Consider the following 27,136-nt stretch of genomic DNA (forward strand, 5'->3'; position numbering starts at 1 on the left):
CTGACAAGTCTATTTTGAGATGTTTATCGAGAAGCTCCCTAATATTATTACCCAACACTAAAAAGTGTTATCACATGATGTGCTATGTCTTTATTTGTCTTCCAAACTGCAAATCCTTCCCACTGAATAACTATTCTGGGAAAGCCACTGCAGCAACACTTCATGTTTGGAGTTACAGTTGGAGCTGTTACGGAGGCCCTTTCACTCGACTCTTCCCACAGCGTAGAGCAATGATACTGCGCCATCATCATCACTGAACAATAATTATTATTTTATTTTCTCATTAATCTCACTTTTATTTCCTGTCACAATCCCTATTATTGCCAAGTGAGGGATCAGATTTATCTTAATTCGGTGCAGATATTGTGTTGGCTGCTTCTTACTCATATATATATTCTTACTCATATATACTGGTGGCAACGTATTTTGTTTTGGTCCCTATGCATTAGGAACACGTGAATAGAAGTTAAGTAAGTTGTTTGCAGGGGAAAATAATATACATTTACTGAAAGCATTTCTAAAATAGATAACGGCACACACAACCCAATTCCAAAAAATGTTTAAACATGTAAAAACACCATGTAAGGATTTGCAAAAACAAATTCTCAGTTTTATATAATGTGATAACTTTTTTAGAATTAGGATTACAATCTTTTATATTACCATTATGAGCCAGAATCTGCAAACTTCAAGTATTATCAGCTATATCCAATTATGACCAACAGGTCAGCCTCCAATATGTCCAGTTATGATGCAGTACATTTCATGCATACACAACATAAACACAGTGGTGCAGGCACATAGTTCCGCTCACACTGATAGCAACAGGCGAAGACATTAATAACAACAAACCGAATCAGACACTTAAATCACTTTTACCTAGCTGAACACAGACATGTTTACAAAGCTAAATAAGACAAATCAGCTAAAGCTATCCAACACTCTCAAATGAACACAAGCCAACAGCGGGCCTCATTTCAGTTGTTTAAGTGAGAAGATGATGTAACTTCATGTAGTTTTGGGGGAAATTATAAAATGTAACAAACATTTTGCATTGAATAAAGATTCATGTTTTTTTGAATATGATGTCAGTTTTAGGTCTTACAAAGAAAGAATTTGAATTGAAAAAATCAGCATTAGTATGTCACACTTAAAGCTAAAAAACATTCAAACCTCTTCTCCTAAACCAAGGTCAAGGCTCTAAAACACAAAAACCTGCATTAACAGGCTCATTACTTATTCTCAGCAGATTAGACATGAAACTCTATCATCTCCAGACAACTGAAAACGAGCCAACAATAGCAACAGCTAGTTGGCAGCTACAACAGCTAATTAGCTAACGTTACACCAGCTAATGTTAGGTTTGAGTATCCTAAAAATAACTTTTCCTTTGATAAATAGTTTGTTTATATTTTCACATCATATCAGAGTTTATTTGTTAAGTGTCAGATTCCAACAACGTTAGATCCCCTTCAAAGAAAGCTTCACTAACTCCGGCTAACAGCAGCTAACAGAGGCTAAAAGCAGCTAACAGTGGTACAAACAGTAGCGCGTAGCAACAGAAATATTCAGGATATGCTCAACAACTCACTCATATTACTGTCATCAGACGGAAGTCATATTCACTGAATCATCAACTTGTATCAGTAATAATTCAGTTGAGTGCAATCTGCAGTTTACTGGCGTTAAGCAGTGAGACTTTACACACTGATAGATTAGGTTTTAAAACATTTATTTTCGAGAAATATTTATTCTAGATTTATAGAAAACACACACTCATCATCACCACCGCCAATAATGCACTGTATCAGGTATCACATAATAGATGTTTTGCAGTACTGTTGTCATTATGAGCACCTTATCATCATAGTTTCATATTGTGAGATTTCACTTCTCGTTATTTTGTAAAATAAAGCCTCAAAAGCAGCCGATATAGCTTTATATTTTATACATGTCATTTGGTGAACCAGACTTTCTGCTATTCGGTTGCCATGTAGCTACAGTGACTGTGTACTGGGCTCTGAGCTCTGCCAAAACACAGGTGACCTGCAGCTCAATAATGTTTCCTGTGTAGATACAGATAGTTGGCTCATGGTGCTGCTGCTCTGCAAACACACAGCTAATGCTCAGCAAGTCATGGAGATTCAGTTATACTGTTTCAACATTTCTACATGACTGACAATAAAAACAATTTATTTTTCCATAATTCATAAGGTAATGCAAAGCGCTAGTGTTCTGGCTATATGTGAGAAAAGAAAGGGAGCAAATCTGTGCGTCTGTGTAAAAAAAAAAAAGAAAAAAGAAAAATTCTTCCTTTGTTGTGTAATGATGAATATGCTCTTTTGCTTCCACTGACACACAAACACCCTCTCACACACATGCAGAGTTGTCAATTTGCCTGCAGAGTTTGTGGCTACCACACTGTGCTGTGCCAAAATTGTGTTGTTTGAGAAAGCCTGGGGAGAGAGGACAGGAACCTCAGGAGCTGTTCTGTTCCCTCAGCCGCTGCAACACGGAAGGTAGCTTTCCTCACACTTTCCCCTGCAGCCGCCCAACAGGAAAAAGCTTTAATGGCATCAGCTCTCATTGTTGAAGCTGAGACAAACACTTTGCGCTTGCAAAGAGAAGGTCATGCAGCTCGGTGTCCAAAAACGATGCCTGGAATTGAAGGGTAGTTATTATAAGATGGCTCAGCTCTGTGGTAAAAAGGATAATAATGAACTGAAGTCCTGCATTGTCATTTTTTCAGTCTCCATTCACTCCTCATTGCACATTGTACTCAGTCTTTGACGTCTTAAAAAAGGGATAATTTCTATTCTTTTCTCATTTTTCTTTTAATAATCTGGAGGCTTAATGACAGCTTAGACAGATAGATTGTTGATCAGCTTTCAAGTAATCAGCACACAGCTGGGCCTGTCCTTACTTTTAGATTTAGAAGGATTTGCTGTTCAAAAATAAGATTTCAGCTTTGGTATTTTTCCAGGTTTTTTCTCCTGCTCTGTTCTAAATATATCAGACCTAGTGACCAAGCTTAATTCCAATAATTCCAAGTTAATTTGACTATTTCCTTCTGAAATGTACAGTAGTTCTATTCGATTGTCCCCCCAGAAAACGGGAGCTCTGTGCATAAACGAGCGCCTGCAAACCTCAACTAAAGCAAGAAAAGTGGGCCTGAATTTCTTCACAACAGTGTGAGACTGACAGAGTCCTACTAAAGATTACTTTGAGTTATTGAAGCTACAAGCTGCTGAATCATGGGATGCACTTGGTTTTCACCTAGCTATGTGCACTCACATGAAAACCTTATTTTCACAAGAATATTGTACGGTAGTGTTGGTGTAAAGATGGGTGTCGGGGTGGGCTAATAGGCTTCTGATGACTCTTAGTTTTGTTTAACTATTTTCCCTGTTTTTTTGCAGATCTGACCAAGCCTGTGCTCTAAAATCAAGACGTTACCCTGTACGCTCAGAAGAAGACACTAAAGGTTAGCACAAAAAAACAAAACAGTTGCCACTGATTTCTTTCCACATTAATATTATCACACCTCCAACATGAAAGGTAGTCCTTTAAAGAGTGATAAAGCAAACCAGGGTACACTGTGAACCTGTGGGGTAATCATGAGGAACACATTGCTCACTCGTGTTTGTACCAACCTTTTCTCTGCATTTCAACTCTACAAATATAGATTTTTATAACAGGCAAAGAACACCGTGGCACACTAAGCCGATTAAGCTTTATTAAACTAAATGCTTCAGTGAGGTTTCTGTTTTTAAAAAAACAAAAGTTTTCATAATTACTGAGCAATCTATTGTTCAGTTTTCAAAGTAGTGCTGAAAGTAGTCGCAGTTTGCGGTGCTTTCAGTCTTTTAAAATAAGATCTGATCATTTTGATTCTACAGGTCACAGGCCAAGGAACATAATTCTAGGTGTAACCCTGATCATTTTTTATGAAGCCCTGTTGACTTGGGTCAAAAGGCCATAGTGAAAGCAGTGTAACTGAAAAAGCTAAGTGAAAATACCATAGACTGTACATAGTTTAGAGACATAGCCACCGGCATTTTCATCATCACGATTTAGGTGTTTTTAAACCTGTTGTGACAAGCGAGGGGTGGATCTGATTGTGAAAATGAGGAATACAGCAAGTTTTTCTACATTCAAGGGAGTCGCCCATCTGCTCACCACTTCAAAGAAATCAGGTTTAAGACATGTCTGTCTTTTATACAGGCTATGATTACCACATAGTATTTTCTGTGAGTACTTTGGTACACAAGTCATCTTGTGTTTGACCATATTGAAAGCTTTTAATGTGAAACTGCAGCAGGTATTCTCAGTTGGGAGTAGAAGTAACCTAGTGTGTGTGTTTTTTTTCTTTCTCGGAACATTGACACAGATACCCACAAAATATATAAATGTTCCAGTACTAACACTTGTTGAAATGAGCTACATCATTATAAAGAAGAGATTTCTCTTTCCGTTTCCTTTTGAAGATGGTTTGCTGTGTCCAGTCTGAATTGGTGAAATGTGGAGTTGTCACTCTGCGGCATGCATGAGCCCTGTTGTTTTTAGTCAGTGTTGATTCCCATGACTCCAAGATGAGCCAGAGGAAGCCCAGTGTGATTTCGACACAGTTCCCAGGCCCCCAGATCCCCCTCTGAACAAGGGCCGTTACACAGTCACACATACACACAGTTACTCATAAGACACGGACAAATATGTGCATGTGTGTGTGTTTTATGTTACTAACATTAAAAGAGATAAATGGACCGAGCATCCTTTGGTCTTTGATGCACACATGTTCAGTCTTAGTTGTTAGCCACACACCCACACACACACACACACACACACAGACATGTCTCTCACAGTTACAGACAGCTGCAGCTTGTCCATATAAGAGGTCTACTGCAAAAAACAAGGACAGCCAGCAACTGTGCCTCTCCCACTCATGCTTGAGGTCACTTGGAGTCAGTGGAACCTCTTCCGCTTCCGCTAATCTAAAATCTAAAAGGGGAGGTGGGGTGTCACTGAATTTTGATTTCAGTTTACAGATAATATTTTATCAATGGAAGCAATCACAGTTAGCTGTTTTGGGCAGGAAAGCCATGTGAACTCTTTTTGTGTATTTAAATTGAAAGTTTAGATACGCACATGTGAGAATTAAATGGGAAAGTGGATAACACTCTGTGCACGCTGCAGTGCAATCAGTCTATTTACAGTGTTAGCTATTTTTCATCAACCCTTTTGTGTTTGTCCAAAGTTGGAAAAAAAAATTCTGCGTGACTCACTGGAAGTTCTGGGTGAATAGAAATCAAAATCAAAATGCCAAAATATCTTCTGCTGCTTTGAGCTTCCTTCTTGAATTTGATCAAGTCTGACATTTGATTGGAGAGCTGCATCTATCTGTTCCCTTCTCCCCAGAAGGCAGTCAGTATGCGAACCCTGGGGTTCTATTTGTGTAAGACTGTTGCAGTTGTGGGAGTGTTTGTATGCTGGGTCTTTACATATGTATTCATTGTGTGCATGCTGGCTCTAAGTAATAGTGAGCAGGGGACCAGTGAGTGACTCATAGGGGAGGTGGTGATGTTGCTTTTTCTTGCTTCTGGCTCCCAACCTGCTGTGTTCTGATAAGAGAGAGACTGAGACAGTGGGCTCTGCTTAATCCTTTCTCTGCATCCAGCCTGCCATCTGCCATAAAAAACAATGGGATGGGACAGACTGGTCATCAGTCTTGTCTTCAGCCTTCTGAATCATTTAGGAAAGAGTGGGTTGTAATGCTATTGAGTAACTCTTGAGACACTTTGCCGATTGTATAACAAACCTTTCTTTCACTGAAAATTTCCCATTTCTTCACAGCCCACCTCTTTAGCTATAAATAGAATTAAATAAATCCATTCTGTAAGTAACAATCTTCTCATCCCTCTGGACTGTGAGGAAATATAGACACATTTGACTCATACACAATTAATATGATTAATGAATATGAGGAGAGAAGTACAGTCATTTTTCTGCTTCAGCTCAGATTAGAGTCTGTCGTGTGAACACAAATTGAGAGCTAGTTCCACTGCAGGGGAGCCCCATAGCTGAAGGGTCTGCCTCCCATTCAACTTCTGGAAACTCTAGGAGCCACAAGTGCTCTAGTTAGGCTTTAGTCACTTGGGGCAGGAAGCTGATTGGCAACCTCCAGTCACTAGGGAAAGATACTGTGGTGGGGCATGACTTCCTGCACGGCATCCGCAATCATGCCCCGCCGATTTAAATATTGTACTGGGTCCTGTGTTTGTTGTTGTTGGTTGTTTGTTATGTTGAGCTGGCAGCGGCAGAGCTGCAGCTCTATGTGTGTCGTGAACGGCAACCTTGAGTTGTAATAAAGAGATGCTTGAAAGCATGAACGTGCACCCGGGTCTGCTGTGCGACTGGGCCAGCCGGGGAAGGAGCTGACCCAAATGGTGGCCGAGATGGTGGCCACACAGCAGGAGCAGGCGGCGGCGTTGCGGCGCCAGCAGGAAGAACTGGAGGACCTGGTTGAGCGCGAGTCTGGCGGCTCAGATCCAGTACTGGCCGACATCGCCGCCACCCCCACCGGCATCCCTCAAATGCATGGGAGTGGCCGACGTCCGAAACGTTCCGGCGCCCGTGCCGGCCACCAGGTTGCGACCAGCCAGGACACAGCCTGCCACCGCACCCATCCCCACTCCTCGGGTGGGAGCGGCTTGTACCCGGACGGGGCCTGCGCCTGTTCCTGCTACCCGTAGGAGGGCCACGGAGCAACCACTGGGTTCACCAACAGCTCCCCCACCTGCTCAGCCAGAGCCGGAGGTCAGCGCGCAGAGAGCATGGTGGGAACCTGCCAAGCCGTCGTTGGAGGTGGAGGCGGAGCGCGAGGGTCCGTGCCTGCCGGGTGAAGAGGAGGAGAAAGAGGAGGAGCTGCTCCTTGTGAAGGAGACACGCAAGGATCCGCGCCTGCCGGTGGTTGGGGAGGCGCGTGAGGGTCCACGCCTGACGGGGTGGAGGAGCTGGTCCAGCCGGGAGCGGCGGAGGAGGTGGAGCCCGAGGTCCCCGTGCCAGGGGAGCCTGCTCGGCCGGAGGGCGAGGCATGCGACAGCCGGCTGAGTCTGAGGGCGGCATGCTGGCGGGGGGTTCGTGCCTCCTTGTGGATCCGCCTGAAGGCGGACGCACCTGCACAGCATCCGCAATCATGCCGCACCAACTTAAATATTGTACTGGGTCCTGTGTTTGTTGTTGTTGGTTGTGTGTTATGTTGAGCTGGCAGCGACAGAGCTGCAGCTCTATGTGTGTCGTGAATGGCAACCTTGAGTTCTAATAAAGAGATGCTTGAAAGCATGAACATGCACCCGGGTCTGCTGTGGGTTTGTTACAGATACGTATTCTCGGACCAGTTTGCGAATAGTTGCTGGCTATAACTGGGTGAATAGAGAGTGCCTTACACAAAACACTGTTGTAATTGCTATGGTTGCTTGCAGATTGCTAACCAAGTGGAAACTTGAAAAAGTGCAGTGTAAACCAGAAACGGAGACAGTTCACCTTCAAAGTAAAAGTTGCAGATGTTAAAAGGTGTTGGTTTCAGTGGTATTGCACAACTTTTAGTTTGAAGCCCAGCTGTCTCAGTTTCTAGTTTCCATCAAACAGTTTCGCAACTGCTTAGCAAATGGTTGGCTAGTGTTTGCAGACAAGTCGATGTCTTCCATGCAGACCACAGGGAACTGCGCCAAATCTGCTACTGACCAAAGATGATAAAATCATATTATCTCTCTTTAGTTAGTACTCTCACTGTTGTCTATTGGATCAGATGAATGATTGACATGCAGTTTAAGCTGTTGAACGTTTCAGTTCTCATTTGGTTGGTTGCCATATTTTCATAGTTTCTACAGAATGGAAAGAAACGAGAATTATAACCTTACTCTGGCTGTGATTACTGATACAGTATTTCCATGTGATACCACTTGATTAGCCTAAATTAGTTAATACTTTTGTGTATTTGTAGTAGTTTATTACTTAGTGACATCTGAAATGAGCAAAATTAGACCTATTAATTGTGACATTTTTCTGTCTACATTTTCTGATACATTTATAGCCACTCTGACAACAATTTGTTGAAACGTCTATTGCTCCCAATGTCTCATTCTTGGAAATTACAAATGAAGGAGTGACATGTTCTTAACACCCAGATCCTCATAGTAATGTTAATGTTACAGTTTAGCTGAATTGCGCCCAAACGCAGGCTCACACAGCAGCTAGCATGGCTATAACCACTTTCATTTGTTGCCTAGTGACACTGCTCTATTCCCAGTTTGCCTTTTTCCTGTGTGTTATCATCTATATGTACTCACTTGTTCACTGTGTTCTACTGTCTGACTGTCAGTGTCCACATGTAGGGTCTGTTCCCAGTCCGATACCTGTCATCATATAAACAACGTCTGCAAAAGAAATAACAGCCTTAATGCGATGAATCATTTCAATGTTGCAGCTAATCAATCTCAAAGACATGTTTTTATCTCTTTTAAGTTCTTTTTAACTTTGTGCACAAATCATTTTCTCCTTCAACTGATGTTTTATATTAAATGAATATGCATTACCGTATGTGTTTTGTTGCACTACACAGACCTCTGAGATGCTGTCGTCATGTGCTTTGGCAAACAGTGTGATATGTCGGATTAGCCTGTTCAGCGAGGCGCATCAGTCTGCCCTCCCCTTGTGTTGCAGTTGCATAACACACAAGGAAGAGATTTGCTTTTGATTAGTGGTTCTACTGAGTGTAGTGAGATTTGTGAATTGAACGTATAGCAATAATGGAAAGCTATAAGAACAGCTTTGTGTATATACTTTATATGCCAGACTCCCTGACTCCAACTGCTATAGGATGAAGGAGGATTTGCAGTCAAGTGACCTCCTTGCAGGTTTCTTTTCGTTTTTTTACAGGTTATTTTTCCCAATGGGATTTTCTGCATGACTGCACATTTATATGGTTGGTGGTGGGCATGTGGATGTCTTCTGTCTCCTCTTAGGACAGTGCATTGTTACATTCATAACCATATGGTGTGTGGGAGATGATTTCACTTCCCTCTCTGCCAGCCAGGTTTCTGCTGATTCCCATACGTGTGTGTTGCAGTTGGAACTTGCACAGAAATGCAAGACTTGCAATTGTGCAATGCCACATTATCTGTAATCCCAATTAGCAGTATCTGACATGCAGTGACAGAAATGCTTCATGCTGTTCCAAGCAGTTCTTGATAAGGGTGGAGCAACAGTTCATGAGAAATCAGCATTTATTTACCCCATATGCTAGAATTTCACAAGAAATCCTAAAAGAAAACAATAATATTTTCCTTATTTCATGTCATACAAATGTGAGAGCATAGTATTGAATGTTAATTTTAAACAAGGGCAAAGTTCATATCAGGATATGTGAAAGTAATTCTTATGAAGCAAAATCTTTTCATTTTTTTTCTCCTCCAAGTTCTGTTTGACAGGGTTTACACCCCGTGCACAATGCCAGCCCATTGTTATATATGGTTAGTAGATAATGTTCTTAACTGCCAGCTAGATTGCAGAGTGTCCCGGAACCATCTTCCTAAACGCTGTCTAATGCTTTTATTAATATTACTGGTATATTTAAAGTATAAAATGGGCCATTTTGCAGCCATAGGTCTCTGTCTTTATGCTATTGGATCGCTGTTTATTTTTGTCAAACTACTCACATTGCGTGCATCCCAAGCTTTAATCGCAATTTCTCACTGTAAAGGTTAGTGCAGAAATAGTACCACAGTCAGAATAAAATTTACTGTTTTGTTGTCCTTTGTTATAAACTTTGTTTTAAAATGATTTCACACCACATCAAATGTTCCAGACACCAAGTGCACTGACAGATTTTTCTGCAATAATCAATGTTCTCTCTGTTATTGGTAGCACAGAAATAGACCTGTAATATAGTGCGTAATCAAACACTAATGCCCCAGTACAACTCAAAACCTTGTTGACAGTCATGGGCCTTCCTCAGCTGACCTGCTGATTATCCATTTTATAAGCTGTTGTTATGTAATACCTCCAGCCCAGCTGCTGATATTAATATCACCAAAACTTCAACCCACTCATAAGAATGCATTCATGCACTGCTTGTTTTGATTGATTTGCCAATTCAGGAACTTTCATTGTTTCTAACCTTAGTTTATTTTAATGCCTTCAGCTGATTTTAGAAACTCAAGTTAAACAGTAATGGAGTTATTTAGAAATGTGTTTGAAACACTGACACAGTGTTCAGGGACTGTTTCCGTTTCCAGAGGAAGAACTTCTGAAGGGTTTGCCTTGGAAAGAGTTGTTGTTTTCTCTTCCGCCCAGGCTGTTGCTTCCTGAATCTTCAGGAGGAAGGAATTCTCTCTAGTGCCTGTTATCCACACACAACATACACACCACACGCACAAACACAAATACTCAGAAACTGGTTGCATGCATGTAGAAGTTCTGCTTCGAAAGCAGCCACACCAGGTGGTCTACAGTAATGCATCTGTTTTCTGGAAATATGTACATAAAGTGTTTCCACAGCGCTATATACAGCACAATAGATACACTATATAGCCTCACACACATATGAACTCAAGTGCGATGGCATTCTTAATCCATAGGGTTTAACGTGATTTCAGCCCACCCTTTGTAGCTGTAACAGCTTCAACAACACGTGAAAGACTTTCCACAAGTGTGCTTATGGGAATATATGACCATTCTTCCAGAAGCACATTTATGAGGTCAGACACCAATGTTGGACAAGAGGCCTGGCTCGGAGTCTCTACCCTTATTCATCCCAAAGGTGTTCTACCAGGTTGAGGTCAGGTCTCTGTGTGGGCCTGTCAAGTTCTTCCACACCAGACTTGCTCATCCATGTCTTTATGGGGCTTGCTTTGTGCAATAGTGCGTAGTCATGTTAGAACAGGAAGGGGCCATCTCCACACTATTCACACAAAGTTGAGCGCATGAATGTGTTCAAAATGTCTTGGTATGCATTAAGAAGCATTAAGAGTTTCTTTCACTGGAACTAAGGGGCCCGACTACAACTATACAACACCACACCATAATCCCCCGCCACCAAACTTGTCACAGTGCGGTCAAACAAGTACCATTCTCCTGGCAACCGCCAAACCCAGACTCATCCATGTGGTTTTATGTCACCACATCTCTGCAAATTGTCCTGAGCTTGGACGCAGGTTCTTGTTAATTGCACAATATTATTTTTAGGTAATTATTTTAAACATGCTTTAAAAGTTTTCACAACATTGTGAAAACGGAAGGACAGACTCATATGATGGCTATAACACACGCACATAATCCAGTTATTTCGATGGGCTATTTTCGCTATAGAGACCCAAGCCATGTGTTATGCTGATTGAATTTGAAATCCAGATTTTTGAGGATTGATTAGTTTTAGTGCGAGCTTCAAGTGGCCTCTCCATTATATGGTTCTGTATGCATTTTTCATCCTGGATGATACAATTTTACTGCAGCATGTTTATTTATCTCCTGCGTTAAAAAATACTTCACAGCGGTCATCATCATCCGTCAGCGGTTATAATAAATACCATTTTCTCCCACCTCCTTTGCCAAATCATATTCTGAAAGACTTTGCATTCATCTTAAGGCATCACCAGCCAGCCCACTAATCCCAGGACTCAGACTTTAGTCTAATATGTCTTTCAGTCACTTTACCAGCCTGACAGACTCTCTAAATTCTCTCTCCGAATGACTCTGTAGCTTCTCTTCACCCTGTTTTTCTTTCTTTCGTCTCTTTCTCTGTGCCTCTGACTCATTCATACATAACCTTATTCACAGTAGTTCAACCCGAGGGTGCTTTTCTCTTGGCTGACCTCACCCCCACCCTCCACGCATCCCCACCCTATTCTGGGCCCCAATGCACTCCTTTCAACTGGCCAGCAGATGCTATTCAAATGATGTTATCATGCCAAAGCTGTTCATACTCACAGACTGGATGAGTGTAGGGAGGGAGGGGGGACAAGGAGGTTCTTTGGCCATTTTTTTGTCCCGCTGTCTCGTACTGGGCTCTGGCCCAGTTACACTTAATACAATGCAAACAACATTTTGGAAATGGTAGCGTAATGACCCTTCAACAAATGAGTATGTAATGCTAATGCTACAATTGCTAGTACAAAAAGAAAAACATACTTGCACCTACAGTGCTGCAAAAAGTATTTGCCCCCTTCATGATAACTTTGTTTTGCACATTTGACACCTCAAACAATTTTAATATTAGTCAAAGATAACTTAAGTAAATACAAAATGCAGTTTTTAGAAAGAAAGCCTTTAAGTTCATGCCAAAGTATATCGATGGGATGTTCTTGTCTTTCTTTATATCGTGCAATAATTTGTTATCTGTGAAATCTGTTAGCCTGCTTCACTGTGTCAGAAAGGTCCTATTTAGGTCATTTCTTGATTCTAGCTGTATATTTCTATTTGTCAACTACAGTAAATTCAAAACAATCCAAATTTATCATGTACACGGCTTTGTTTCACCCCCTCAGACCATTCATTTTCTGAAACAAGCTGTTTTAGCTCCCTTTGCGATCCCTTTAATTTAACACTTCTGATTGGCTGCCTCCTATAAGCAGAAGTTTTGAACAGCCGTGTGCCTTGGATGGGGGGACTAGTTTCAGGAGTCAGAAGATACACCTCCTGTTGGCCATTAGAAAGAAAGCAGGTTTAAGGCACTTCCACCTTGTCTAAGTTTGGCAGACCCAAAGTAACATCCATCTCCTGTATGAAGTCTGTGGGTTTTTTTGCTGGGACCAGAACCGTCCTAGAGCCTTTGTCTTCCATATTCACACTCATAAATTACTGAACTGTACACATGTTTACACATGGATTTTGTTATGTCTGCACAGAGCCATTTCCCTGCTCTTATGTCTGGTTAACAAGCTGCTGACTAAAATATTCAAAATTAACCCCTCGTGTGTGAGTGGCATCAGTTTTCTCCTGCAAGTCTCCACCTGAAAACCACTTGAGTATCAGTGTGTTATTTCCTGTAAAAGGACATTTGTGGCACATTTCAACCAAACGCTGCTACCTGAAAGAATCAGGCTGATGTGCCTCATTAACTCTAGTGCATGTAGTGTCTCCAATAAAACACGGAGGTGTAATCATACTGCTCCTTTTACAGCTTAATTTTACAGTATAATGACATTAAAACAGAGACACAACTGAAACTCAGCTGTTGTTGTCTCTTCTTCCCTAAATCAATGAAACTTGGTAAGTTTATGTGGGTACATTAATAATTTATTCACTTCCACACACTTATTTTAGTAGTCACGTCTTGAATAGATCACTGGGGTCCTGCAGAAATTGAGTATTGTTAGACGTTTAAGCATAAACAACAGAAGTGAACAGTTACCTCTGGAAGCCAATGCAACATATATGGAAGGTTTCGAACTTGAGCTTTACAGACAGGCACTGTAAGGGCGGGTGAAGTGGTGATTTTTTTTTTGTAACACATTTTTGAATAAGATTTGGAGAAACAGAAACTTTTTTATTCCACTTCTCCTTTTCTCTCTTACCTCTTCCTTCGCTCCAACTGCTCATCGTGAGTCTGTGTTTTAACACTAAGAATCTGTGTGTGTGTGTGTGTGTGTGTGTGTGTGTGTGTGTGTGTGTGTGTGTGTGTGTGCATTTGTGTGTCAGATGACCTATTGAAATCATTGTGGTGCAGAATTCCTGTTACCAAGGCAACACCGGCTTCTCCTTCTCGCACTCTCTCTCCCTGTGTCTTTTTCTCTGTCTCTTTATTTCTCCCTCTGTGACTCGCTGTCTGCCCTCCCCTTTTCATTTCCCCTCCACACCACAGCAAGGTCATGTGACTGCTGACGTCAGGCCTGGGAGGCAGGCAAGCAGTCTGAGAAGCAATTAGTTTGTGGGCTTTGAATAAACCTTCTCAGACTAGGAGAGTCTGGGAGTCAGTCACTGTCAGCTCTGCTTCACTCTCTCAGGCACTCTGCTCCTCCGACCCCCTCTCGACTGTTCTCCCCCCCTCCCCTCTCTCTCGTTCTTGCTTCATATTTGTTTTCTCTGGTGCTTTCTTTTATTCTCGCCTGTTGCTTCTCCTCCTCCTCCTCCTCCTGCTGCTGCTGCTGCTGCTAGTGCCACAAAGTTAGTCTAGAGAGAAAGTGCTGGGTGATGGACTGCTGAACAGCTTGTACATTGCTACAAAGTGAGGTAAGCTTCCTGTGTTTTCTCTTTTGTGTGTGTGTATTGTGTGCTTGATCAGCCAGCGGTTGCTTCTGGAACAGTGTGCAGTGAAGTTAAAGCTGGATCAAAGATGGCTTTCGTTTCGTGTACTTAAAACACGTACCCGTGCAAAAGGGAAGTGGCAAATGACACTGTGTGTGTGTGTCAAGAGTGCTTTTTTTTGTCACCTTTCAATCTAAACTTCGGAATGTATTAAGTGCAGAAATGCCGGGTGATGTCGGAGGGTTTCGAGGGAGATCCCCGCTCAGGGTCGGCTCTCGAAGACTAGTTGCTTTCTTTTGCAGCAAACACAGGCGGATCTGTTTTCGAAGCCCTTGCAGGAAGTGAGTGCACAGATAGAAGAGAGAAGGAAGGAGAGTGTGAACATTACATGGGGCCGTGTGTGGAGCTCCACATGGCTTTTTCTTCAAAGCTTTGCTAATGTTACAGGCAGTAGTGTGGGCTGGAGCTTCGTACTCTGTCTGCCAGAGAGTCAGAGGCGGGGAAGTGGTGGGGGGCAGAGCAGCTGCCACCTGCCCCCCTCAGAGGGGATGGGAAAGCCTCAGAGAAATGCACTACAAAAATGGTTGTTGTTGTTTTTTTTAAAACAAATCAATAATGGAAAGATAGAAGAGCTTTTTTGTCTAGAGGAGTTTATTTCTTTCTTCTTTTTTTGCTGACTTTTCTTGACAAGCTTGACAAGCTCCCTTTTTTACCACCAGACACCCCCCACCTCCCTGCATGCCTCTCACAAAAGCATGCCAGCTAGTATTTAGCCCAAATAGGGTGGAAAGAAGGGGAAATGCGGATAACAAGTGGTTTGGATCCACTCCTCAGTCCTCCTCCCTCCCTCTGTCTCTCTCGCTGCTTCTCTTAAACTGCGAGACTTTATCTCTTCCTCTCATCCTTTCCTCAGCAGTGCCTCCCTCCTCCCAAATGAATGAAGTGGAGATCGGCCAAAAGCATGTAACAGGTTTCTGTCACTGTATCTAAAGTGTCATCTAATGAAATGTCCGCCTCTGTACAGAATATTAGGGCACAAATTAGCACTCGCCTAATTGTGTGTGTGTGTACTGCATTCAAAGTGTGGTCTTTGTAGAATACCATAAATGGTCCATTTAAAAAGAAGATTTTGTTATTTGTGAATGTTATTAGATAAGACGGTTTAGGCAAATAAACAGTACAGACGTAAGTCACTCCTTTTTATGCCCCCTTTCAGCTGGAGATTATTCCTAGACTGACCTCAAAAACATTGAAATTGAATGAATTTTGCCGCATAATAATTTGTGCAAGCTGCAGTTGAAGGCATACGTTGCTCTACTTTAAGTGCAGCTTCCATGTTAAGCAGTCCCAAATGTCCTGTAAGCCTGAGGGTCTCACCTTGTTGCAAAATGGGCCGCATGAGTCAAGGGACAGAAAGAAATTATATCTGTCTTCATATCTGTTCAACAAGCTGGGAATTTTGGCAGTATGAAAGCATGTTTGCAGAGAGGAGACACATATTAAAATACAGAGAAAGGTAGCAGTATACAGCTGAAAAATCAAATTCACGCCCAGATCGCAGTTTTATTCATTGTTCCGTGTGAGTGGCTGCGTGAAAACAGTGATTAACTGCATCTGATAGCTAAACTGTAAAACAGCTTTCTGTCTGTTTCTAAATCAAAAAGGGCCAAATGCCCCCAAAATTGAGGCAGGAATGCTCTTTTTCTACCATCATACATAAAATATGTCATCCAATGATAAATACTGATCTACTTTAAGGAACCCAGGCATACTAAATGCACTTTTTTGGCTTTAAATCTAACAATACCTTAGCAAACAGTGCAATATTAGAGAATTGCATAATCATAATCATTAGTTGAAGCTGTTTATTTCTTAGGCTGCTGATGTGCTTCATCTGCTCTGCAGCTACAGAGCTCTGTGCAAACATCAGCTGCATCACCTGTGTAAAAGTGCGAGTTTGCAAGCGTACACAGTGTGTATGCAAGCGTGTGTGTGGTTGCAGGTGTGTGACAGGAGTAGAGTTTGGCAGTTGGTTGTGTGCACATCACTGGCTCTGTTTCTGTTCAGCGCACATGAATGAGAACGTTATTGCTGGACCCAGGTGAGCGTAAATGTAGCCTCTCCAAGCTCGCGTGTATTTATGTGTTCGGTCTCAGCTGATTTAATACGGTTATATCATGGAAAAAGTCGACCCTTCTCCCGTCTCGTGTTCTAGCAACTGAGCCCACACTCACACAGAGACGTTTGAGCGATGTGTTTATGCCCACATCCGCCGAAAAACCTGGAGAAGTTTAATTCTGCTACACACATGCTCAGCTGAACTGTACGAGCCAGGCTTCTATAACATCCTGTTTTGTACTTAAGGGAGTCTCATCTAGCACTGGTGGAAACTAACTTGAAGGCAGTTTATGTAACTGTTGATTTATGGCCAGAGGCAGGGAGAAAGAGAAAAAAGTAATTTAAGTGAGAAATATACAGAGATAAGAGAACAGACAGACACTTAGGAAGGCAGTTGGATGTTTTTCCTGTCTGGATTGCTCTTACTTTGTTCAACCTAGAAGTCTTCAAGACTTCAAATACTAATTCAGTGCTCACTTTAGGTTTGAATATAAAAAATATTCTTAGATGGTATAAAAAGGTATTAAAAGTCTTGGGTTTGAATCCACCGTCTGGCTGGGCCCTTCCTATCTGGAGCTTGAATGTTGTCTCCGTGCCTCTCAAGGTCCCAACACAACAGATGTTCATCAAACATATCAATTACTTAAATTTTCAGAAACATTTTCAGGCTGATCATTTCCAAACAAATTACAAATTTCAATATAAAAGAATGTAAAAAAAAATATATGTATATAAAAGTTTAATATAAAATTTCTCAACGCTTGATTTTGCTTGAAAGTTAGATAGTACAATCTGCACTAGCATATTTGAGTCTATTATAATATTCCAGTAGAATGACATCATCATCTAACAATTTCTATTTGACTTTTATAGGAAGATTTGGTGTCTGATAGCAACATATCCAAAATTTATGATATTGTATAATAAATGATGATCTTTTGCAGCCTCGGAATGTGTAGTCTAATAATTGTGACAGAAAATCTATTCTATAATGTGTGTCTCATGCACTAGGCTAACTTATGTATGAACCATTAATCCAGTATAGCCTTAATTATGGAAGCACAAAAATTGATGCTTTCAACATGACCCCATCTTCATCACAAAAAGATTTTTATGAGGAAAATAACAGTGGAAAACTAAAATTTGACAGGTTTCTTATTTGAAGAATTCAAAATTGTATCGTCACCCTGTAATTTCTTCCGGGAAATCAGAGACAGGCAGGCTGGAAGCATTTGGTGAGCTGACATGGGATGACCCATGGTAAAAATGTCAAATAATGAGGTCAGTGTGTGTACACGTAATCCCTGTGAGGCAAAAGCTCAGGCTTTAGACTGCTCTAAACACTTGGTTATGTAAGAAAGTTATCAGCACTTTTTCTTGCTTTACTAGAGAAAAAACTCAAAACAACAGTGGCTACATTTTCTTTTTATTTGAGCCCATCAGCAGCTAAACAGCATCATGTTTATTTGTTCACGCCAATTCTCAGAGGACTTTTTAGTCAGCAGAGCACTGATGAAACCGAATTTTCAGCTAGGCTAAAGCTAAAAGCAAAGGTTGTTTAATTTATAAAAGAGAGTGCTGAGGAGTCAGAATATAACAATATAAGCTGTATGTGAGATTAAATAACTTGTCACATATTGCTTATAGCAAAGCTGCAAGTGCTGCAAGCTGAATTTGTACATATAAAAGCAGCTGTGAGTGATGACACAGGGAGATATGTAACCTTTGGTATTTCCTGACAGCACAGGTTCTTCACATCATCCGGCCTTTCAGTGCCTTTGTGTCATGCAACGATAGCAAAGCATATACATACAGTTGTTATTTGACAGACCTTATCCACCATATTCAGGCAAAAAGTGTAACATTTACCAAAACATGTCCTGCTGTATCTTTGTTCCTGCAGATGTTCTGGACCTGATTTTCTTTTTAAAACTGTCAATCAGTATGAGACAGGATGGTTTTTGGTTGGAGTTTTGAACCTCCGCACCTGCAGGTGGAGAAGATGGTGCCTATGAGTAGCATATTCTGATTGCCGAGGTGAAGCCAGAGGACAGCCCGTGAGAAGAACGTTAGCTTAACCTTCTGGTTTGAGTAATGGTAGCCTTAAAGGGACAAGAGTTAAAATGCTGAGGATTGCTCAGAGTAAGATAATTAGGGATAAAAAAGGATTTATTTTGATCACTTTATCATGAAAAATTGTTATAGCCCAAGAATAAAAGTAGAACGTAGTGTGATGGATGTGCTGTAAAGACACGCTATGCCGGTTTCATTGGAAAGTTAGCAAAACTGCCTGGTTGTCGTGTGCAAACAGGAGAACCACAAAATCAATAAAGGGCTGCTCATGCAAACACGCAGCGCCGCTGATGGTTTGTTTAATGGCGTAAAAACAAAGTGTTATGCTATAATTTCTGCTTTTGTGTAGCACGTGGCTTTAATTTGAGGTGGAAACACTTTGAAAGTATGGGCCCACTCATATAAACACAGCAAGAGTGCTACTCGCATCAGTGCTAACATCTAAAAGATATGCATAATAATATAGATATTCACTGTTGCACTTTTAGTCAGATAGAATTTATTTGTTTCTCTGTGTGTGTGTGTGTGTGTGTGTGTGTGTGTGTGTGTGTGTGTGTGTGTGTGTGTGTGTGTGTGTGTGTGTGTGTGTCCCAGTGTTACTGATGGAGCTGGTGCCGAGAAACACGTTTGACTTGAGTGTGGAAATGTCAGTGGCTTTGATTACTGCGCTTAGGCAGCTGTGACATTTTTCACTACTTTACGTGCACTCAACGCAAAGGTCAAAACAAAAAGTACCGGGCCACTTAAGAGGCAATTACACTCCTCTGCCGAGGCGTTGTGGTTTGAGTTTGAAGTTCGCTCTGGGTGAAGCGTTCCTGCTCATTGACTGTTAATGCGCGATCGAGCTAGATGGATGCGTCGCACATTCATTACGTACAGCCGTGTTTTGTTGTCATCACAATCGATGAAGTAAAATATTGCTTTCTTTAACCTGCACTGTTACACCGTCACTGCCAACAAACACTGTCTATGCTGCCGCTGGTACATGCACTTAGAAGGTGCACGTCTGTCTGGAAACTCTGGTTAGTGTCGTTGCAAAGACAGGTCGAATTTAGTCTTTACTTGACAAACATGTCAAGAACACGTTTCCTTTCATGTCATTATTAATTCAATTCAATTCAGTTTTATTTATGTAGCACTGAATCACAAACTGAGTCTCCTCGAAGCGCTTTATATTATAAGGTGAAGACCCTGCAATAATGTGCTGTTACACTGGATTATGTATGACTTTTGTGATCAGATGGGATACATTATTACATGCCTGGCTGTCTGAGAATAGAGGCTTCTAGCACTGGGACCTGGGTATTTTCAAAGACTGTCAGAATTATGACATTTACGACAGATTTCCTAAACGGACTAAAATAGCGCTTTAGTGGAATCCCATGGTAGCGCTCGTAGGTGTGGTTAGTTTTACGGGTGATTTGCTGCCCTGTTTTCTGAACACTCACTGGTGCACTCACAGTTTATTTCAATATCAAATGCAAAAAATAAATTTTTCTGCACAGAAAAATCGAATTGTGCGCGTGATTTAAATATTCTTCTGTTTATATTTTGTCCTGTGAAAAAGGAACTCCCAGAAAAACATATGAAACAGGTTAAGTCGCAAAAATCTCAGATTTCCCACCACTTACAGTCTGTGATTGCGCTCTCTGTAAATAGCGACAGTACTTTTTAGTGCAACACGTTAGTATATTTGACCACAGGTCTATTAATGGACGTAATTACTTCACCGTGGCTTTGAGAGTTGCTCTGGAGTGACAGTCTTCAATTTGGATTTTCAATTTTTTCATTGAAAAAGCAAAAACACTTTGCATATAATGTGTTAACATTTATTTTTAGGCTTTATTTGAGTGACAGTTTATATGTGTTGGACAAAAGAGAATGGCAACGGTAATAAATTTATCCCAAAAATAAAGTGTGCTCCAGAGCAGCTTGTGCAGATACTTTAAGCTCCCATTCCCTTTTGAATGCATTCGTGTCTGTGATATACATGTTGAGTGAGCGCTTGCTGACAGACACGTGATTATGGAGGTTTAGAGGGACAGCTGGTCGGTCAGGCTCTTTGTCATTCTCCAAAGGGCTTCTTTATGAAGAGGTCATAGGTCACTGAGCTGAAATCCAGCCCCAGAGGAGAGCAGAGGGCTCTGAAGGATCGCCTGCAGCTAAAAGGTCCCACAGAAGGTTACGCTCACAGATCATTTTTGAAGGATGGCCGTGGTCTATAGGCTCCCGTGTGTTGGTGGGGAGGAACTATGGGAAACAGATGTTCTATTTTTAGCCACGGAATGGAATTCACACGCGCACACTGTCATGCTAGACGCGGGACACAAAAGATGGGAGTTCCTCGCTGGATAATACTCGTCTTACGTTTACTGAGAATTTTTCTGTGTGTGCTTGAGAATGTTTATCTGAGTTCATTTCACTACACTGCACGCTCCTACTTTCTGCTTACACTTTGTAAATTATCTTCAGGGTGTAAAACAATGTGAAAGCACAAGAAACTTTACTTTTCTATCTTTAATCGTCTTATTTGCTGCGTTCCCCATGGGCAGCTTGGTAGTATATGTTATCGGCTTTGCAAGTTAAATAATTCCATATTTCTGGCCTGAGATGAATGTGTGGTTAGCAGTCTTGGCATTCCTTCCACGAATGTATTTGTTGTCCTTGAGTTTCAGCTCTCATACAGTGAAGTATTAAGAAAGTAAACTTTTGCCAGCAGAACTCCAACACTGGCCAGACGCTACATAATTGTGGTTGCTTACTAACTTAGGATAATAATGATGGCCGTTCGAAATAAAAATCTATAATTTTGTTGGGTTGTTGTTTTATTTGTTTTGCTCTACTACAAAGAAACCATTAATGTTGACTGTCTTTAAACAAAAGAGAAAATCATCCATGTGATGCAACATAGCGTTTCATGTTAGCAAGATGCAGACGATGATGCCGTTAGAAAACGAGCTCAGAATATTTGAGTAGAAACCGATGGCCTGACTCAGATGAGGAACTTAGAAGCACACACGGTGAGGATTAAAAATAACACAAAGTACAACAAAAGCAAGTCAAACGTGTTGCTTAAAATTTGAGAGCTTGAAAGAAATGAATACAGCATGTGGTATAAATAAGTGGCTCTTATTTTTTACTGTTGTCGGTCTGATCAGACCATCAACATTATCTTTTTTCAAACTTTGCTTTTGTGTAATGTTATTGTCCTGGTCACAAAAGTAACGTTCAAAAAGAGTAATATATGTTTTCCTCTCATTTGTAGTCAGAAATAATCATGAAACAAATATTTTATACAAGAACAACAGCAAACAAAATGTTACATATTGTAATGAGATGTCCTTAATAAGATTTTTTTAGTTTCAAAGTTTTTTTCTGTTTTTCTAAATTTCACACCAAATGCACTTAATAATTCACAGTATAGACAGTAAATTATATCCCATCAGGAATGATCCAAATAACTGGGTGGCAACTACGTGATGAATCTCACATCCATAGCTACTTGGAATTCCTCAGTGCTCGCAGAGACCTTTGGCAGGCAGGATGCATGCCTTACTAGGGTATGTGAGGCATAAGCAGATGAGTGCTATCATCGAATTGTCACTAAAAAAATGCTGAATTTAAATATCGGGTTGGAAAATCTGATCTCAAGCCGTTTATTAAAGGTGAGCTGTTACAGAACTGCTGTAAACCCACACAGATTAGTCTACCATAGATTATGAGTGTCTTTTTCCACATGACTTTCCTTCATAATGTGTGATCAGTTATCTACACAGTAATTTCCTCTTGCATCTTTGGTCCTTCTTCAGTCGATATTAACTTGTTCTTAAAAATCTTTGGGTAGTTTTTTTTCTGTAAATGTAAAACATGACATGTATTAATGTGCATTTGAAATGTTATTTGGATTTACTTGTCAAAGCTTCAAATTGGACTTTGGGATATTATAAACATTAAAAAACAGAGATTACTACACTTTCACTTTCTTAAAAGTCCAGGCAGTCTGACACTGCGATTGTGATCACATTTGTAATCTGTAAGTGCTTTTTTTGTGTTATTTTTTAAACACATTCATTAAAAAGTCTCGAGTATTGCAGCTTGTTTTAACCACTCCAGAGGAAACACTTTAGAAAGCTCTACCTTTTCTGGCTGGTTCAGTTTCACATATTTGTGACTGAGGCCCTGTGTTTGTGACGACATTTTACTTTTTTTATTTTTTGGAGAAAAAAACATAAACATAGATTTTGAAACGATTCAACATCACTTAGCTGCGTTTACGTTGTAGCGCCTTTTTACTGCCAGTAACAGACGACACTGAGCACAGTTGTGGTTAACGTTTTACGATACACTGACCTCTTAATGCAGTTTGCAGTGGCTGTTTTCCACTCACGCACAATAATGTGTGTCTCCTTTGTTCTGCCTCATCATCACAGGTGGTAACCTTGTGCGTTTGATGGTTACTCAGCTTTTATCTCCCGCTGAAGGACAAAGAGAGATTTCCGTGTGCATGTGTGTGTCTGTCTGTGGTTATGTGTGTGTCTGTGTTTGTGAGATCAGTATATATCATTGTTATTATGTCATTTTTCCAAACGGCAAATAAAGATAGTGGACGTCTAGGCTGGCAGACATCATTCTGCAAAGAAGGCTCTCCGCAGAATGTTCACATTAATGTGGGAGGGAGAGTATTTACAAAGCCACATACCAGTCATAGCAAAAGGGGAAAAATGTTGCAGTAAACTTGACATTTACAAAACCCAGTCTGGCCTACTGCACAGGTGAACTCATCTAAGCGACATGTGGAAAAGAAAGAAACACAGAAAGAAAAAAAAGAAATACTTTAAACCAGGAGGCTGATGTAAAGATGATTAACAATATCTAAATCCTTTAATCTGCACATGTTTAAATTAAAGAACCTGTTGCATAAATAAGTATAAATTTCAGGCTTTATTTCCAGTCTTGGAATCAAATGTTCACTGTTTCAAAATAAGAGCCTCAGATACTGTGCAAGATTTTCTTTTTGTTCTTGCAGACCACGTCAGGTGCTTTACTTTTAACAATAAATATATTGGCTTTTGTTGGTTAGCTAGCTCCTGCGGTTGTTTCTCTTCTGTCAAACAAAGGGCCGTTGTTATTACTGCTGCCACAAACCTAAAATATCTTTCTTAACTTGGCAACAGATTGAAATGTACAGGATTAAGCTCCATTAAAACTAAAGCAAATTATGTTAATATCAAACAGTTAGAAAATGTCAGTTTACTTAGAACAACACAGACTTATTCAAGCTGACTGACAGTCTGAATGTCCAGAAATCTTAATGCCCCAAAATCTCTCTTCAACACAGCCCGGTTCCCCGGGTTAATCCTGACCCCTGACCTTCACACTGTGATGTAACTTCCCTGCTGTTTGTTATTTTCCGTGATGTTATATCCTGTTTCTATATTTTCTTACACCACAGGAAGCAGAGCCAGCTTTGTTGCATCCCCAGGGGCATTCTTCAGTCAGAACCATCTCCAGACTCAGGCTTTGCCAACGTCACATTCTCTCTTTTCCCACTCTTTCTCTCATTAATGCATACAGTGTTACAGGCCGCACCCTCAGTCCTGTAACAGACGTGCATTCCCCAGCTGCTCCTATAATTACTCTGCAAACAGCTTTTATCAGTTTCAGTTCAGCACAGTTTCCAGCCATGTCACTCTATCGCTGCCGAGCAGGTGCTTTTCTTTTTTGTTATCAGCCGTCATTCGTACGGAAAATTCACTTGGAACGAAAAGAATAACACAGGCAAAAGTTGACATTATAGTGATGGAAAAATGTCAAGCTGCTTAATCTGTTCTCTTCCTTTTGCGTGGAATATGAGGTTGACATCTAGTTCAGATTTTTCCCAGATCCATGTGGATCTGGGAACTGATGTCTGCACCAGTTATGACGATGTAAACCGACCACATGCAACTTCTGGGAATCAGTCCATAAAAGTCAAAAGCCGTGATACCATAAATCTTGGAAATCTGGGTGATTTCTACGTCAAGTTTGTGTCTAGTCCACCTCTGGAATGATTTCAGTGCAACTGCTATTCTTAGAGTGCTATTTTGTCATCCTCTGCTGCTTTCTCTGGAATGTCACTATGAACCTATGCCATTGGCTGCCCTGACTCGTCTGAAGGAGAACATTTAAAGGTTTATTCCACAGTGCTGTCATGTGGTAGTACACAGCACCGTGAAGTTTTCTTGGTAACGCTTTATAATCACCATCACTAACATTATACTTTATTATTAATCACAAATTATAGTTACCTATACATATAAATGTATGCGCTAATAACTGAAATAGGCATATGGTAGAATGAAATAGCTAGGATCTCAGGACCTTTCATTGGGTTCTTGTATTAAAATATATGTGCAATAGAAAAGTGACTGTAGAGTTTTAAGCAAGTTCATAGATTTAGGTTTAGCTCAATTAGCTTCCAAGCTGAAGTTGGGCTTTTATCTCTGACAAAGACAACCTCTACCCACAGAGCTGTGTAACAGTGCAAAGCTCAGTAGCTGAGCTAAATGGGGTCTGTTTGGGATTTGAGAAAACTCTCTTGTATGAAATTTAGCAGCAGACCTCAGACGTAATCACCACAATAACAGCAGGGCAAACATCTATTCTGTTTCCCCCTGTTGGGCCCCAGGAGTTAGTCATCCAACCAATTTAGCAGGTCCAATGATCCAGTGCCAGGCAGACAGAGCGCTCCCACCAGGGCTACACAGATGGAGAGCCAAGCAAATTAGACACGACCTCGGAGTACAAGGCAGGGGTCGTTTTCTCTCGGACACAGAAGAGAAGAACAATTTTCCACACAGGCATGCAACCAGACCTGATTCTCATAACTGTCAACCAAAAAGGTTGAGCTGAGATGTTGTTGTTATTCTCCAGATTCATTGGGCCATTATACATTTGTACATCTAATGCAAATAAACAAGCCTGTATAAATAATTATTAAAATTAATTAATGTTTAATACCTTTAGCATGGCCACAGATCTCTGCACTGCAGCTTCACAGATTGAATTACATAACCTTTAAGCTGATTATAAAATTGACTTGAGGAAGTGTGTCATCTTGTGCATCTCACTGGATCGCTCCTTTTGCTCCTAAATCAATAGACACTACAGTGTGTGCGGTTGCCTACTCATCCACCCGCTATCAGGTCTGTTACCATAGCAACCTAATGAAGACTAAGAAGGCCTTTTAAAAGTATAACAGCTGAAAATAACGATCGTGGGCAGCTAACCAGCTAGCAGCAACAATCAATGTGACAAGACTTCAAATGCTGTCTCTGGTTTGGTAGCGACTTAACGGGAAAGAGCCAAACAAACTGAGACGAAACAAGGAGTTCGATCCTAGAAAGACAGACTTCACTCCAACTGCTGCAAACTCACACGTCCCACTTTAAAGGCTTTAGAGTCACCTTCTATCCACCTACTGACTAGCCAGTTGGAGGCCTCTTTGGTACCAGTGGAAGTTACAGACTGGTTAGAGATTTGACTTACTACTGTAGTTAATGAAGATTCATTTGAAACATGTACAATAGGCCTTACCCCCCCCCCCCCCCCCAAGTTAAGTGATGAATAATTTGAATTGTTGTACAGTTTTCCTGCTGGGGCAGGAGGTGGGTTTCCTCAGGCTCAGCAGGATATAAGCAGAAAGACTAGTCATCCATTCATCAGCATTTTCTTTCTTATTTTAATGTCTATTTTTGTGTGTCCTTCTCTGTTGTACTCCCCCTCCCCTTTCATTCCTGCTGTCCATTGTTCTGGAGACTTAAACTGCTGCAGATGTTTCTAAAAAAAACATGGGAAACTTTCTCTCTTTTTTTTAACAATACTGCCATTTCTTTTTCAGTCACTCTCCTAAAAACAACAAAATGACTGCTTTATATTTGCACCTCACAGTCTCTTGGAGATCTGATGAATATATATGTTTTATTCAGGGGTTGCATCCCGAACTGCTCTCCCAAGTGCAGATTTTGCATCTGCACTTTCCATTCAGATATATGCGGCATATAAACATATAACATAATAAAAGCCCTATGAATTAAAAATTAGCAGTGTCATGCAAAGTGCTTTAGCAAATAGAAGAAAGCTTTCCAAATGAAGTATCCCTGCACTTAATGAAAACCTTTTAGAACAGGTTTCTGTGTCTTATACTCAAAATCTCATATTTGTTTGCCACATTTATCAATAACATCACCACAGCATAACACCGATTCCATGTATTATAGTGTAAATGGACTGGTTCCTATATAGCCCCATTCACACCAGCACATTTTTCTAAGTGCTTTCTAGGTAACATTCACACACATTCATATTCCGATGGATGCATCAGAGAGCAATTTGGGGTTAGTATCTTGCCTAAGGATATTTGGCACGCAGACTAGGGGAAGCCAGGAATCGAACCACCAACCTTCCAATCAGTAGATGACCTGTTCTACCGCCTGAGCTACAGCTACCCTTGTACGAGTCAGCCAGTGTATGTACTAGGGCTGCCACGATTATTCGACTAGTCACGATTACGTCGACTATCAAAATCGTCGACGAGTAATTTAATAGTCGACGCGTCGTTTGAAGCTTTGTAAGATCCCAAAAGACGCAGGAATAAGTAGCAGGATTTAACCCCCGCGGTCTTTCGCTACTCAGGTTAAACATGTAATATAAGTCACTTAGATAACTT

At 40.9% G+C, this 27,136-nt stretch overlaps 1 protein-coding gene across 5 annotated transcripts in view; it reads left to right on the forward strand.

The window, feature by feature from the left end:
• Nucleotides 1-27,136, forward strand: part of ncalda (neurocalcin delta a) — a 63,091-nt gene that overhangs the window by 12,151 nt on the left and 23,804 nt on the right. For 3 of the 5 annotated variants that reach the window (XM_084944903.1, XM_084944904.1, XM_084944902.1), the window contains one exon: nucleotides 3,420-3,484. The exons of 1 other annotated variant lie outside the window; for it this stretch is intronic. The gene's annotated coding sequence lies outside the window, so the exon portion shown is untranslated. Of the gene's footprint in view, nucleotides 1-3,419; nucleotides 3,485-13,890; nucleotides 14,224-27,136 lie in introns of those variants that run through there. One more of the 5 variants, XM_084944901.1, reaches the window with a different exon arrangement.

Source organism: Perissodus microlepis, chromosome 11 (assembly GCF_051167445.1).
Source record: "Perissodus microlepis isolate ML-2025 ecotype Zambia chromosome 11, ASM5116744v1, whole genome shotgun sequence".
NCBI classification, from domain to species: domain Eukaryota; kingdom Metazoa; phylum Chordata; class Actinopteri; order Cichliformes; family Cichlidae; genus Perissodus; species Perissodus microlepis.